The sequence below is a fragment of the Zea mays genome, chromosome 9 (assembly GCF_902167145.1).
Source record: "Zea mays cultivar B73 chromosome 9, Zm-B73-REFERENCE-NAM-5.0, whole genome shotgun sequence".
Lineage (NCBI taxonomy): Eukaryota > Viridiplantae > Streptophyta > Magnoliopsida > Poales > Poaceae > Zea > Zea mays.
Genome location: NC_050104.1, coordinates 85791831 through 85805440, shown reverse-complemented (window position 1 = coordinate 85805440; position 13610 = coordinate 85791831).

The window sequence follows — 13610 nt, the reverse complement described above, 5'->3', positions numbered from 1 at the left end:
TCTTTCACCTCTTCCATCTCTTTTTCCTCATCTAATTCTTGTTGCTTTGTCAACTTTTTAAGGTCAACTTGTGGGCTCTTTTAGTGTCTTCATCCTTGTCGGCGGTGGAGCGAACCAGTAACTTATTGAATTGATCAAATAGTTTAGGTTGAGTGATCCTTTAGCTAGCCTTATACAACTTGTTCAACATCCTTAGACCTGTCGGTACTTGTTGTTGGCCTTTTCTCTTTACGTTGAGCTCTTGCTCTATCATGGCCAATAGGGCCTAGTGCGCTCACACTTTCTAGTGATGTGAACCTACAATTGTCGTCCAAGTTAAGGTGGGATCTTTCGCTCCTATCACTGGAGTCTTCGTCATCGTGCCTCACATACCACTTCGGTTGATCACGAAGAGTGTGTCACATATGCTCCAGCTTTAAGTCAGTTTCACTAGGCTTGTTGTGGAATCTCTCCTTGCCCACATCAAGCAACATAGCGTCATCTGTTCCACTTGATCTAGCTACACACAAGCGGTTGTAGATGCTATTGAAGAGGGTAATATTCTAGTTTCTTGTTGACCACCAATACTTTAGCTACTTGGTGGTACTGTGGCGAGGAGATATCGTGGTGGAGTTATAGGTACTGGCTATTTAGCCCATAAGATCAACCCCTTCTTGTTGTTTCCATCAATAGGTCCATAGAGTCTAGTAGCCACACATGGATCTATATATTTACAAACTCAAACAGCTATTGTCGACCCAAATTTTTTGTGAAATTTATATATTTGTACTTACTAGTCTTTCATCCTGCATCGTAATCTAGTCCCTTCACCATCGAAGTTGAGGAGCACCAAAGTAAATTGACTGGTTCGAAGTGACATCGTTGTCAATAGATGAGGGCACTATCGTGCCTATAGAGTATGAAATAGAGAACAGGCAAAGAGCACCAAATGGAGAGCGAACGAAAGAGGAGCACCATAAAGAGGAGGCATCATATGATCCATATGGAGGAGCACCATATAGATATCCGTAGTATGGATGATGGTATCAATAATTAAAATGTTGAGGAGGAGTAGCATCGATGGTAGAAGTTTTTGTGGTAGGATTTTTATTGAGACAAGGAGCATTTATTTTTTTGATAGGCATACAAAGGAGGAGGATATGTATATGGAAATAGAGGTTGCAGACTCAAAGAATGGGGACAGACAAAAACATCCTCCCAACGATGATGTATGAGAGGAAGGCTGTCCAAGAAGACCTGCCTCACACCGAAAGGGGTCTTAGGACATTGTGGAGATTGCTCGTTGAGCAAGTCGATGAAGTTTTAAAGTTAGGACTCCACCTGCGATCCATATTCGAATAGAGTGAGAGAATATAATATGAAATAAGACAAGTAAATTGGAGAGCGAGGGGTGTGAAAACTAAAAATCCTCCTCTATTTGTAGGGCAGATGCAAGATTTTTTGATATTTTTTGTATTTATTGAATTTTAAATAGTCAAAACAACACTAACCAACTAGGAGATGGCACGGTTGATACCAATATATTTGGATTGGTATCAACCGGTTCTCTAGTGCTTGCGTCGATATCGACTAGTCGATACCAAGTGGTTTGGCTCCAATATGATCGTTATTGACCGAACCGACCAATCGACATAACCATCGATAAGCCAATCGAATAGATAGATGTTAGTTCCAAGCTGATCGATACTGACTATTGATAAAGTCACATCAATTGTTAGTTTCGATCACCGTTCCACTCAGCCTAAGAAAAATCAGTTTGTGGCAAGCAACACAAATAGTCTACCATAGTTTGGGGCCATCACATCTGTGTCAGCATGAGCTCACCAAATTGGACTACGTCGTATGGATGCTCTGCGTCCTTTTTTGTAGGATGGTCGCCAATTTTATTTAGGTAGCTTAGCATTTTTCTATAGAACCACTTAAATGCTTCGCTTATGTTTGGTTCAACTTTTTGAATCAGTTTCACTATAAAAAAAATCTGAGTTCAACCAAAATGATACAAAAGCTTCTCACGCTCCACTAGTCCGAAAGTTAAGTTCACTAAGTCTGCACTTATTCCGATAAACCTGGAAAGGGATAAAGTAGCTCAGGTGGCACATATTTTTGGATGCTAGATTGGAATCTTCCCCTTCATTATCTTGGTCTTCCCATGGGATTTACAAAGCTTAAAGTTGAGGACTTCACCCCCACATGAACAAGATTGAAAGAAGGTTGTCACCTACTGCAAATCGGTTATCTATGGCAGGAAGGTTAACTCTAATCAACCCAACCCTGTCTGCACTTCCATCCTATGCCATGTGCACCCTTAAAATCCCAGAAACGGTGATCAAGTCGGTGGATAGAGCAAGAAGAGATTGTCTTTGAGGGGAAATGATATCATCCCAAAAAAGAGACCAATGATTCCGTGGGATAAGGTTACAATGCCAAAAGGTAAGGTTGGTCTTGGGGTGATCAATCTTTGAGTTCAGAACAAAGCGCTATTGCTGAAACATCTTCACAAATTCTTCAATAGGCAGAATATCCCTGGGTGCATTACTGTGGGGGCTACTCCCACAAAACTTAATTGGGAAAGGCTCCTTCTGGTGGAAAGACATTTGCAGACTTACAAACGACTACAAAGGGATTGCCATGCCGTTGGTATGTGATGGAAGATATTTTCTCTTGTGGTTGGATGTCTGGAACAACTGCCACCTAGCCTCTAAGTTCCCTAGACTTTTTACTTATGCAGAAGGTCCGACCTGAACCCTTCAACAATACCTTGCAAACCCAGATGTTCAAGAGGCGTTCCGCACGCCTCTCTTTGTGGAGGCTACTGAAGAATATTTCTTGTTCTAGAATAAAGTGTAGGCCATAACCAGCACAATGAATGGCTAATTGAGGTACGAGGAGGAACTGTACCTTTCGGTACTAGGAAGGTTTATAATTTCACTTTTCATACCATTACCCCACCTCCTTTCATTTGGATTTGAAAATCCAAGATATGCAAGAAAATCAAAATCTACATTTGGCTGCTGTTCAGGGATAGACTTAACTCAAAGAATATGCTTAAGAGGAGATATTGTCCGTTGGAAGGTGGGGATCTTTGATGTGTCATGTGTCCTCTAAAGTGTAAAGAAACAACATATCATCTCTTCTTCTAGTGCCCTTTCAGCAAAACATCCTGGGATTACCTGGGAATGGATTGGAATCACTCAAAAAACTTCTTTTAGATGTTACTTATTGCTCAGGAATCATTTGGCCTTACGTTCTTTATGGAAATCTTCTCGATGGTCGCGTGGGAGATCTAGAAAGAAACAAATGGCAAAACTTTTAGAGAAGAATCCCCTTCTTTCAACTCCTAGAAGGAGAAGTTCCTTAATACTCTTAGGTTGAATTCCTTGAGAATGAATCAGGCTTCATGTGATGTTGTATATTCTTGGCTTTCTTCGTTTAGACTGCTTGTAACATACCCACCCCTTCTCTTCTATCCACCTTGTGAGGTGTACATTGCTCCTTTTCTATTTTTTGGTAATAAAATTCCTGCTGTAGGGGCCCCTACAGTTTCCTCGGTAAAAAAAGATACAAAAGATGAATAGATTACTGTAGTTCAATCTAGAATATCCTTCTACCTCAGTTTTTTAGATTCCTGTTATCTATTTTTTAAATATTACCCAATTTCTACTGTTTATAGGATACATTATTTTATTTTCTATTCAAAGATTCCCACCCAACTCGTTGCTTGATTCTCATCCGACAACACCTCCTAGCAGTGTCTAGAGTTGCCATTGCCTCCCTATGCCTGACTCGACCGGTCGGTAATGTGGCTTAGCCGTTCTTAAAACATCGTACCTATTTCTCGACGATCCTTCAACATTGCTCATTGCCTAACATCCATGATGTCCATCTATATCTGATATTGCCCCTTCACCACCTCTCTAGGTCCATATTGATGTTTGATGACTATTAGGATCTATATCCATGGAAGACGACAATGCAACACCTATCGCTTTAGCTGTTATCACTGCTATGCTACTCAAATAGGGCATCATATATATGTTGAACTGGGCATGACTACAATCACGATGCTTGGATCTAGTGTTGTGGGCATAGGACCTTGTGGCATGATGTACCTACCACACCTTTGCCGACGATGGCAATGCTATAGAATCGTCTCGTTCGAGTGGTAGGACGGCACCCCTCCTGTCATGTTGTCTCTTAGATAATCTATAGTTGGTAACTATTTCAACCAAACGGTTTCAACTTTTCCATAGCCATCCGCTCACAACAACTTCCCCATATCAAAATAAACATGAAAAAAGGGGTATGACCGTATGAATTAATCAATTCGGTCCTACACAAGCTAAAATGCGAGCATGGCAAAAAACGGTTCTTGGGCCTCTCAATCCTAAAAACTTAGGTGTTATTCCCATAATCTCAAGTCTGGTATGGAACCAGCATACACAGCCAACGTCTGGTACAGAACCAACATACACAATTATTGACAACCAGAAGCTTTCCTGAATTTGTGATAACGATCAAATTCGAGAGTTAGCTTTGGCTTTGCCACAACAAGGATATGTATGGATTTGCATGAACTTGTAAAAATTATTCCAACCAATTCGAATTAGCGCAGTGATAAATGGTTGTATCATTGCAAACGAGGTACGTACGGTTTTGGCACACACCCTCATCATCTACATTTACTTGCATGAATGAATTCAGTAGGGCGATTTTAAACCTCAGGAAAACAAAATGCAAGCTTTAGCTGAAAGTCATCCTGTCCGGATTCAGGGGACAGTTGCAGACTACGTGGAACAGTAGAATGGAAAAAAATGTACATTATTTCTGCAATGGCGTGATACCACAATTGACCTGGACTAAAGTTCGCTGCATGCCTTCCGTTTTCAAGTTTATTTATTTGGTGCACGAAAGTTGAACGAGTAGGCCTATGGACAAACTTTTTGTGACGGCCACAACTAATACGTGGCGCTTTTTTTTAAACATCAAGTACGTTGACATATCTCGACCTCTGATATTTACTCTTAAACAATTCGGCCTTGACATCCATGCTCCCCAATCTTATAACGAAATATCTCTTCCCTTACTTAATATTGCCGTCTCCAAGTTCTAATCTCTGTTCTCCATTACTTAATATATTGTCGTCTCAGACTCTCATCTTTGTTGTGCCTATGCTGATTGGATTAACTGAAAATTCTTTGCCCCGTATGTCAACAATTTTATAAAATGTACGCTTACCAACTTCAAAAAATAAAATACTACTGTACTAAAAAGGTTTTAAAAAGCAATATAATATAAATGTCATAGGATTATTTCTCCCTGTTATCTCTTTCGAAGAGAAGCGCTATTTCTTTTTTTTTAAATAAAGTGTAACATCAAAATCAAATAGTACTATGGATCAAATACCATACACCCGACGACCTGAGGTCCCTTTTCAACTTCTTATTTTATCCAAACGACGTGGATGCAGCAACCTGTGGACCTACATACTATTTACTGTTGTAAACAACAAAATTTATATGTTAATAACATACTAACATTTCTAGTTTTTATAATCAAGGATATAATCCGGTTTCAGTTTTCTTATCTTAGAGAAAAGAGACACCAGTACAAAATTATTACAAAGTTTGACCAGTTCCCCACACTGAGTTTAACACTAACTCATTGTAACAAATAAATGGCAACCCAGGGGAAGCATCGACTTGATTTAATAGCTGACAATGAACATACTCGATTTATCCTCGACTTCTTTGGTGCACTTTTATAGAGCCTACAAATAGAGCTATGTTGAGCACCATTTATGACACTGAGCACGGGCAGTTCAGTCCTGAGGGCCGGACGGTCTGGCCTTAGACGCGGATGGTCCACGATTAGATCGGATCAGACGTACTAATCCCTTTTCCACGCGTGTTTATCCCTCTAAACCCACGGTTGTTGTTGGGAGTAGGGGTGGAAACGAGTCGAGCCAAGCTCGGCTCGCTGCGGCTCGGCTCGGCTCGCCCATCTGGCGAGCTTGCAAGAGCGGCTCGGCTCGGCTAGCTCCTGGCTCGCGAGTCGGCTCGTCGAGACTACCCATAAATGTAGACCTAGTCTCTAAATTATAATATAAAATCTTAAAAATATTTTAAATAACATATTTTAAATTAGTAAAATAGATATATCACTAATATAATATAGATAATAGATTAATTTTGTATAGTAATCTCAAATAACATAAATTAATTGTCAACTCGGTACTAATATTATATGCTAATTATGATTTTATGTAACAAATTGTTGTTGGATCGAGCCACGAGCCAGCTCGCGAGCTGGAGCGAGCCAAGCCGAGCCGAGCTGGCTCGCTCTTTTCACGAGCCACAAAAGCAGGCTCGGCTCGAGCTCGTTCTGAGCGTCGAGCCGGTCCGAGCCGAGCTGCTGCGAGCCCGAGTCAGCTCATCGAGCTCAAGCTTTTTTTCCAGCCCTAGTTAGGAGACACCTAGGAACGGGTCTAGTCCTCCCCTATATATATGAAGGGTACGACCGATTGTGGACACTAACAATCGAACGACAATCAATATATCTTTCGTTCTTTACCTTTTTCCCTAGTAGTAGACAATAACATAAGTTTCTCCTTCTAATATTCACCTCTCTTCGGCTCTACGTCGTATAAAGGTGTCTTGGGTGGCCTACCGATCCCAAGAAAACCCTAGAATCTCTCCTCTCCGACGGGGTCCCTCCTGAGAGCGAGATCCAGGTGCTGTTGGCGAACACCGCCCCCTTGTGCACGCGCGGACCGTCTGGCTCATCGGCAGGGAAGTCTCGCCTCTGCGTCAGGTCGCAGACTATTCAGCACTCGGCTGCGGCCGTCCGCGCTAGTTGTGGGCATTCGGGTTAGCCCAAAAATTCGGGTCGGGTTTTTTGGGCTTTTTAAATTTAGGGTATCTAGAAACTATCCCCAAAAACAGGTTTACTAAACTCTATACCCGATATATTGGGTAGCCCATTGTACCCGGTTTGGAACTTCTAGCTAGTCAAGGACCTTGGTGATGTTGCTCCTGTTTCAGCGTTGTACTAGATGACTGGAGGAGCACGGGGAGGAGGCACCAAACGACAAATGAATGAAGGAGAGGAGGCACGGGGAACTTCTAGCTGGTCAAGGACCATGGCAGATGAATGAAGTTGCACGAGGAACTTCTAGGTCAAGGACCATGGCAAATGAATGAAGGAGAGGAGGCATTAGCACAGCACGATCCCCACCGACGGTCAGTCGGAGTGTCGGACGAGGACGAGGACGAGAGCGGAGGAAGCGTCAACCATCGGAGCCGAGGAGCGTTAGAGCCTTGACCGGCTATCGACGACGCTGCGGCGGCTAGGGTTCCTAGCCCTAGGAGCACCTGGTGCTTGGTTGGGAGTTGGGACAGTGGGTGGCCTAGCTAGTTTGGGTGTTGCGTCCTGACTAGTTTGGGTGATGTTTGGAGCCTGGATGTTCGTGGGTAGTGGCTGCGTGGCTGCAGGGTGGGGCATTAGTGGGCTTGGCAACTGGGCTTGTTTTGGTTGAAAGCCTATAGAAAAACTACAAGACGCACAACAAAATTAACTTCAGGCTTTATCGGTACTTCGAGTACCGTGACCCGTTACCCGATTAGGCTCGAACTAAATTCGGGTTTTCAATTTCATTACCCGCATAAATAATTTGAGTGTCGGGCTTTGGGCTAAATGGGTACGGGTTCGGGTATTTTGGGTTTCGGGCTTCGGGCCCGGGTTTTATGCCCAGATCTAGTCCGCGCTGCCGTAGAAGAGCACCACCACTGGTACGCATCATAGTGATTGGCGCTCGGATCGACGCCAACACACTTTTTGGTGACTTCGCTAGGGACATCGCGTGAAGATCTATTAGACTGCCCTCAGTGGCCGGTTGAAAAGATAGTTCTGACGTCTCTCCCAGCAACATCATCAAGCTGACTATGGAGAATCTGTCGGCTGAAGATCAACAGGAGTTCGAGGAACACAAAGAGCAACTGATTGAGGAAGCAAAGGCGAAATTTCTATCTTGTTTTGGTGATTAAATGCTCAACACATTATGTTTAGAGTAACATGAGAAATGAGCATACGTACTTAAAAGTAAATTGAGCTTGGAAGAGGGCAAAGTACAAATATATATGGTGCCAAGTGAAAAAGGTAAGTTCTAGAAACTTAGTCAATTGCTTTAGGTACTAATCATATTTCTCTAAGTGTTAGGGACTTTATGAAGTCAAGCCAAAAAGGAGCAAAAGAGAATAAGATTGAAAAAGGAAAAAGTGGACTGGTCTGCGTAGCACTGGCAGTCCGGTGTGCACCGGACAGTCCGATACACGATCCGCTGAACTGCTCCCTCTCGTGAATTTCAGCCTGCGTCGGCTATAATTCACCGGACCGTCCGCGCGGAGCGTCGTACAGTCCGGTGTGCCAGCAACCAACAGCTAGTGGCCATGTCGGCCTCGGGCCAACGGTCAAGCGGTGCACTGGATGGTCCGGTGCCACCCACCGGACAGTCTAGTGCCCTTGAGAACAGGAAACCACCCAATCAGGGATTCTCTTCCGTTGCGCTGTTCACGTCCGGTGTGCACCGGACAGTTCGGTGCTCGTGAACAGAAGGCAACCAGGGCCTGCCAAATGGAGCTCCAACGGTTCCTAAGTCCCTTGGGGCTATAAAAGGGACCCCTAGGAGCATGGAGCACACCACCAAGCATCCATTGAACATTCTATAACACCGAGACACTGCGACCACACTTTTGGTTTGATAGTTTGAGATTTGAGCAAGTTTTTGAGCTGTAATTCCGCTGTGTTGTCTCTTGTGCTCCTCTCTCAACGTGTGTGCGTGCATTGCTTTGATTTTGTCTCTTGTGTGCGTTTCCTACTCTCCCTTACTCTTGTGGTTTATTTGAGATCAACTCTGTAAGGCATGAGAGACTCCAATTTGTGGATATTCCTCACAACAGGAAAAGCTTGTGATAAGAAAGAGAACCGTGGTACTCAAGTTGATCATTGGATCACTTGAGAGGGGTTGAGTGCAACCCTCATCCATTGGGACGCCACAACGTGGAGTAGGCGAGCATATTACTCTTGACCGAACCACGGACTAAAATCGTTGTGTCACTTGTCTAAGTTACTTTACGTTATTGTGATTCTACTCTTTCTAGCACTTCACTTCACTTACATATTGCTCTAGGTTTAATACTCACCTTGTTAGAGCAATTAAGTGAAGAAGTTCTCTCCTCTCACCCTCTTCATTCGGACTTGGTTTTCGACTCACTAATTCAATATTAGACCAAGTTTGTTTTGTTGAGTTATTTTATACAAGATCACCTATTCACCCCCTCTAGGTGCTCTCAGATTCATCGACTACAGATTAGCATGACCAATCACAATCCCTTTAGGGGATGCCGATAGACACATATCCTGGACAATCACAACCTCCTGCGCAAATCGGGGGTGCACGACCGAACCGTCCGCGTGTGAACACGGATCTGAGTGCACCTAGAGGGGGGTGCGTGAATAGGTGATCCTGTAAAAAACAGCTCAACAAAACAAACTTGGACTAATATTGGATTAGTGAAAGAAAGAGCCAAGTTCGAATGAGCGGAGTAAACTTCTTCACTTAATTGCTCTTCACTAAGTGAGTATTAAACTTTGAGCAATAATGTAAGTGAAGTAGATAGGGAGAGAAAATCACACTAGAATAAAGACATGTGACATAGCGATTTTTATTCCGTGGTTCGGTCAAGTAGAATACTTGCCTATTCCACGTTATGGCGTCCCAATGGAAGAGGGTTGCACTAAACCCCTTTCAAGTGATCCAAAGATCAACTTGAATACCACAGTTCTCTTTATCTCAACAATATCCCGTTGTGAGGAATCTCCACAATTTAGAGTCTCTCATGCCTTACACAATTGATCTCAAATGAACATAGGAGTAAGGAGGGAATAGAATCACACACACGAGACAAACTTGCAACAACATCACGCACACAAGACAAGAAACGAGCACTCGAAACAACATAACTGAGTTACAGCTCAAAGAAGTGCTCAAATCTCTATCACAATGAACCAAATGCGTGTTTGCAAAGTCTCGGTGTTGTAGAAAGTTCAATGGGTGCTTGGGGTTGTGCTCCATATGCCAAGGGTTCCTTTTTATAGGCTAAAGGAAGCTAGAAGAGTTGGAGCTCCATTTGGAGGGCCTTGGTTGCCTTCTGTTCGTGGGCGCACCGAACAGTCCGGTGCACCACAGGAAAAGTGAACAATGGGCAATTCTCTTCCTTGTTTGGCGAAGCCGACCGTTGCAGCCACCGATCCCGTGGCACACTGGACAGTCTGGTGGCACACCAGACAGTACGGCGCAGCCTGGAGACCGTTTGCAAAGTCCATGTGTCGCCCGTTGATCGCACGGTCGACCGTTAGCTGGGCGCGCGGCTAGCACACCGGATAGTCCGGTGCACACCGGACAGTCCCGAGAGCAGCCAGTTCGCCGGGCGCACCAACCTGGGCAGCGAACACTGTCCGGTGCACATCGGTCAGTCCAGTGCACCGCAGGCTGGTGCAGGTTTGGCTGAACTTAGTCGAACTTCTCCCTTTGAATCTTTCTTGATTTGAGATGTTTTCTAGCACTTAGTAGAACATAGTTAGTACCAAAAACAATTTACTAAGTGCTAAAATCATACCTTTGCTTTTCCATTTGCATCTCTTTAAGTCTTAGCTCATTAAAGTCATAACTCAATGTGTTGAGCATCTAATCACCAAAACAATATAGAAATGGCCCAAGGACACATTTCCCTTTCAATCTCCCTTTTTGGTGATTCATGTCAACATATCAAAAGCAACTCAAAATGCAACAACATATTGAACTAACTTATCCAAATGAGCTCAAAAGTGCAAATTGATGCCAATTGAAGACCGATAGATTATGATAGGATTTGGCATATTTGGATCATTTTTGCCACCACTTGGTTTGTTTTCGCACAACAAAATCATATTCCTATCTCTATGTCAAAAACACTTGTTTTGGTAAATCAAAATATCTTTCAAGGCTAGTTTTAATGAAACACAAAAAACTCCCCCTTTTCCCATAATCAAATTTCTCCCCCATAAGAGAGTAGTTTTTGCAGTGAAGTATTCTTACACTAAAAGCAATTGGATCAGCTACCACTTTTGAAAAATTCACAAGTGGCAGCTGATCTAGTTGCTTTGGCCTTAATTTCTCCCCTTTGGCATTAAGCACCAAAACAGAAGAACTATTTGGCCTTCTAACCCCATTGCCTCATAAAACTTGCAAGTTAAAACCAAAGGCAATGAGATCAACATAGATAGTGGCTTGGAACAAGATACATTGATACCAAAATGCAGTGGAAGCCTCTTTCTTTGTCCAAGTCCACCTTTTCCCATTCAACAATCACTCAAGCAAACATATTAGTCTCAAAGGGTCAAGTTGTAGTACATCCTCCCCTAAACATGTGCATCATGTGAGGTCCGGGGATGACTTGTACAACTTGAGCACCAAAAGTAAAGACAGAAATGCTTAAAAAACATGATCAAAGGCAAAAAACACATGTATGCTATAGATCAATCCAAGTTTCGCGAATCTAAGACATTTAGCTCACTACACAACCTGCAAAACCTTTTCTCTCTAAAGGCTTGGTGAAGATATTGGCTAATTGGTTCTCGGTGCTAATATGGCAAACATCGACATCTCCCCTTTGCTGGTGGTCTCTCAAAAAGTGATGCCGGATGTCTATGTGCTTAGTGCGGCTATGTTCGATAGGATTATCCGCCAAGCGGATTGTACTTTTATTATCACATAGGAGTGGGACTTTGCTTAGATTGTAGCCAAAGACCCAGAGGGTTTGCCTCATCCAAAGTAGTTTCGCGCAACATTGGCCTGCGGCAACATACTCGGCCTCAGCGGTGGATAGGGAAACATTTGTTTGTTTCTTAGAGCCCCAAGACACCAGGGACCCTCCCTCCCAGAAACTGACAAGTCTCTGATGTGCTCTTCCTATCAACCTTGCACCCGACATAGTCGGAATCTGAATATTCGATTAAGTCAAAGGTAGAATCCTTTGGATACCAGATCCCAAAGCAAGGCGTATGAACTAAATATCTAAGAATTTGCTTTATGGCCACAAGATGACATTCCTTGGGGGTCAGATTGAAATCTACCACACATGCATACACTAAGCATTATATCTGGTCTACTAGCACAAGGATAAAGTAAAGAACCTATCATAGACCACTATGCCTTTTGATCAACGGACTTACCTCCTTTGTCGAGGTCCAAGTGTCCATCAATTCCCATTGGTGTCTTAGCGGGCTTTGCGTCCTTCATCCCAAACCTTTTGAGTAAGTCTTGAGTGTACTTTGTTTGGGAGATGAAGGTTCCTTCCTTGATTTGCTTCACTTGAAATCCAAGCAAGTAGTTTAGTTCACCCATCATCGACATCTCGAATTTCTGCATCATTACCCTGCTAAACTCTTCACAAGAGTTTTGATTAGTAAAACCAAATATTATGTCATTGACATATATTTGGCACACAAACAAATCACCATTACATGTCTTAGTAAAAAGAGTAGGATCCACTTTCTCGACCTTGAAAGCATTAGATATGAGAAAATCTCTAAGGCATTCATACCATGCTCTTGGAGCTTGCTTAAGTCCATAGAGCGCCTTAGAGAGCTTGTAAACGTGGTCGGGATACCTGTCATCCTCGAAGCTAGGGGGTTGCTCCACGTACACCTCCTCCTTGATTTGTCAGTTGAGGAAGGCGCTCTTCACATCCATTTGAAACAACTTAAAAGAGTGGTGAGCAGCATAGGCCAATAATATGCGAATTGACTCAAGCCTAGCTACAGGAGCAAAAGTCTCCCCAAAATTTAAACCTGTGACTTGGGCATAACCTTTTTCCACAAGTCGAGCCTTGTTTCTTGTCACCACATTGTGCTCATCTTGCTTGTAGCAGAACACCTACTTGGTTCCCACAACATTTTGCTTTGGACGTGGCACCAGACTCCACACTTCATTTATCTTGAAGTTATTGAGTTCCTCCTACATGGCCAATACCCAGTCCGGATGCTGCAAGGCTTCTTTTATCCTGAAAGGCTCAATATAATAAACAAAAGAGTAATGTTCACAAAAGTTAGCTAAACGTGAGCGAGTGGTTACTCCCTTGCTTATGTCACCCATAATCCGATCCACTGGATGATTCCTTTGGATGGTGGCCTGGACTTGAGTTGAAGGTGCTTGTTGTACTTCTTCCTCTTTATTCTTTTCTTCATGTGCCCCCTTGATTCATGCCTGCATCTTGAGGTACCCGTTCCTCATCTTGAGTTGGGGGTTGCACCAATGTTGATGAAGATGGTTGATCTTGATCTTGTTGTTCCTGCGGGCGCACATCACCTATTTCCGTAGTTCTCATTGTGGCCGTTGGAACTTCATCCTCATCTACATCATCAAGATCAAGTTGCTCTCTTGAAGAGCCATTTGTATCATAAAATACAACGTCACTAGAGACTTCAACTAACCCCGATGATTTGTTAAAGGCCCTATATGCCTTTGTATTTGAATCATAACCTAGTAAAAACGCTTGTACAACTTTGGGAGCAAA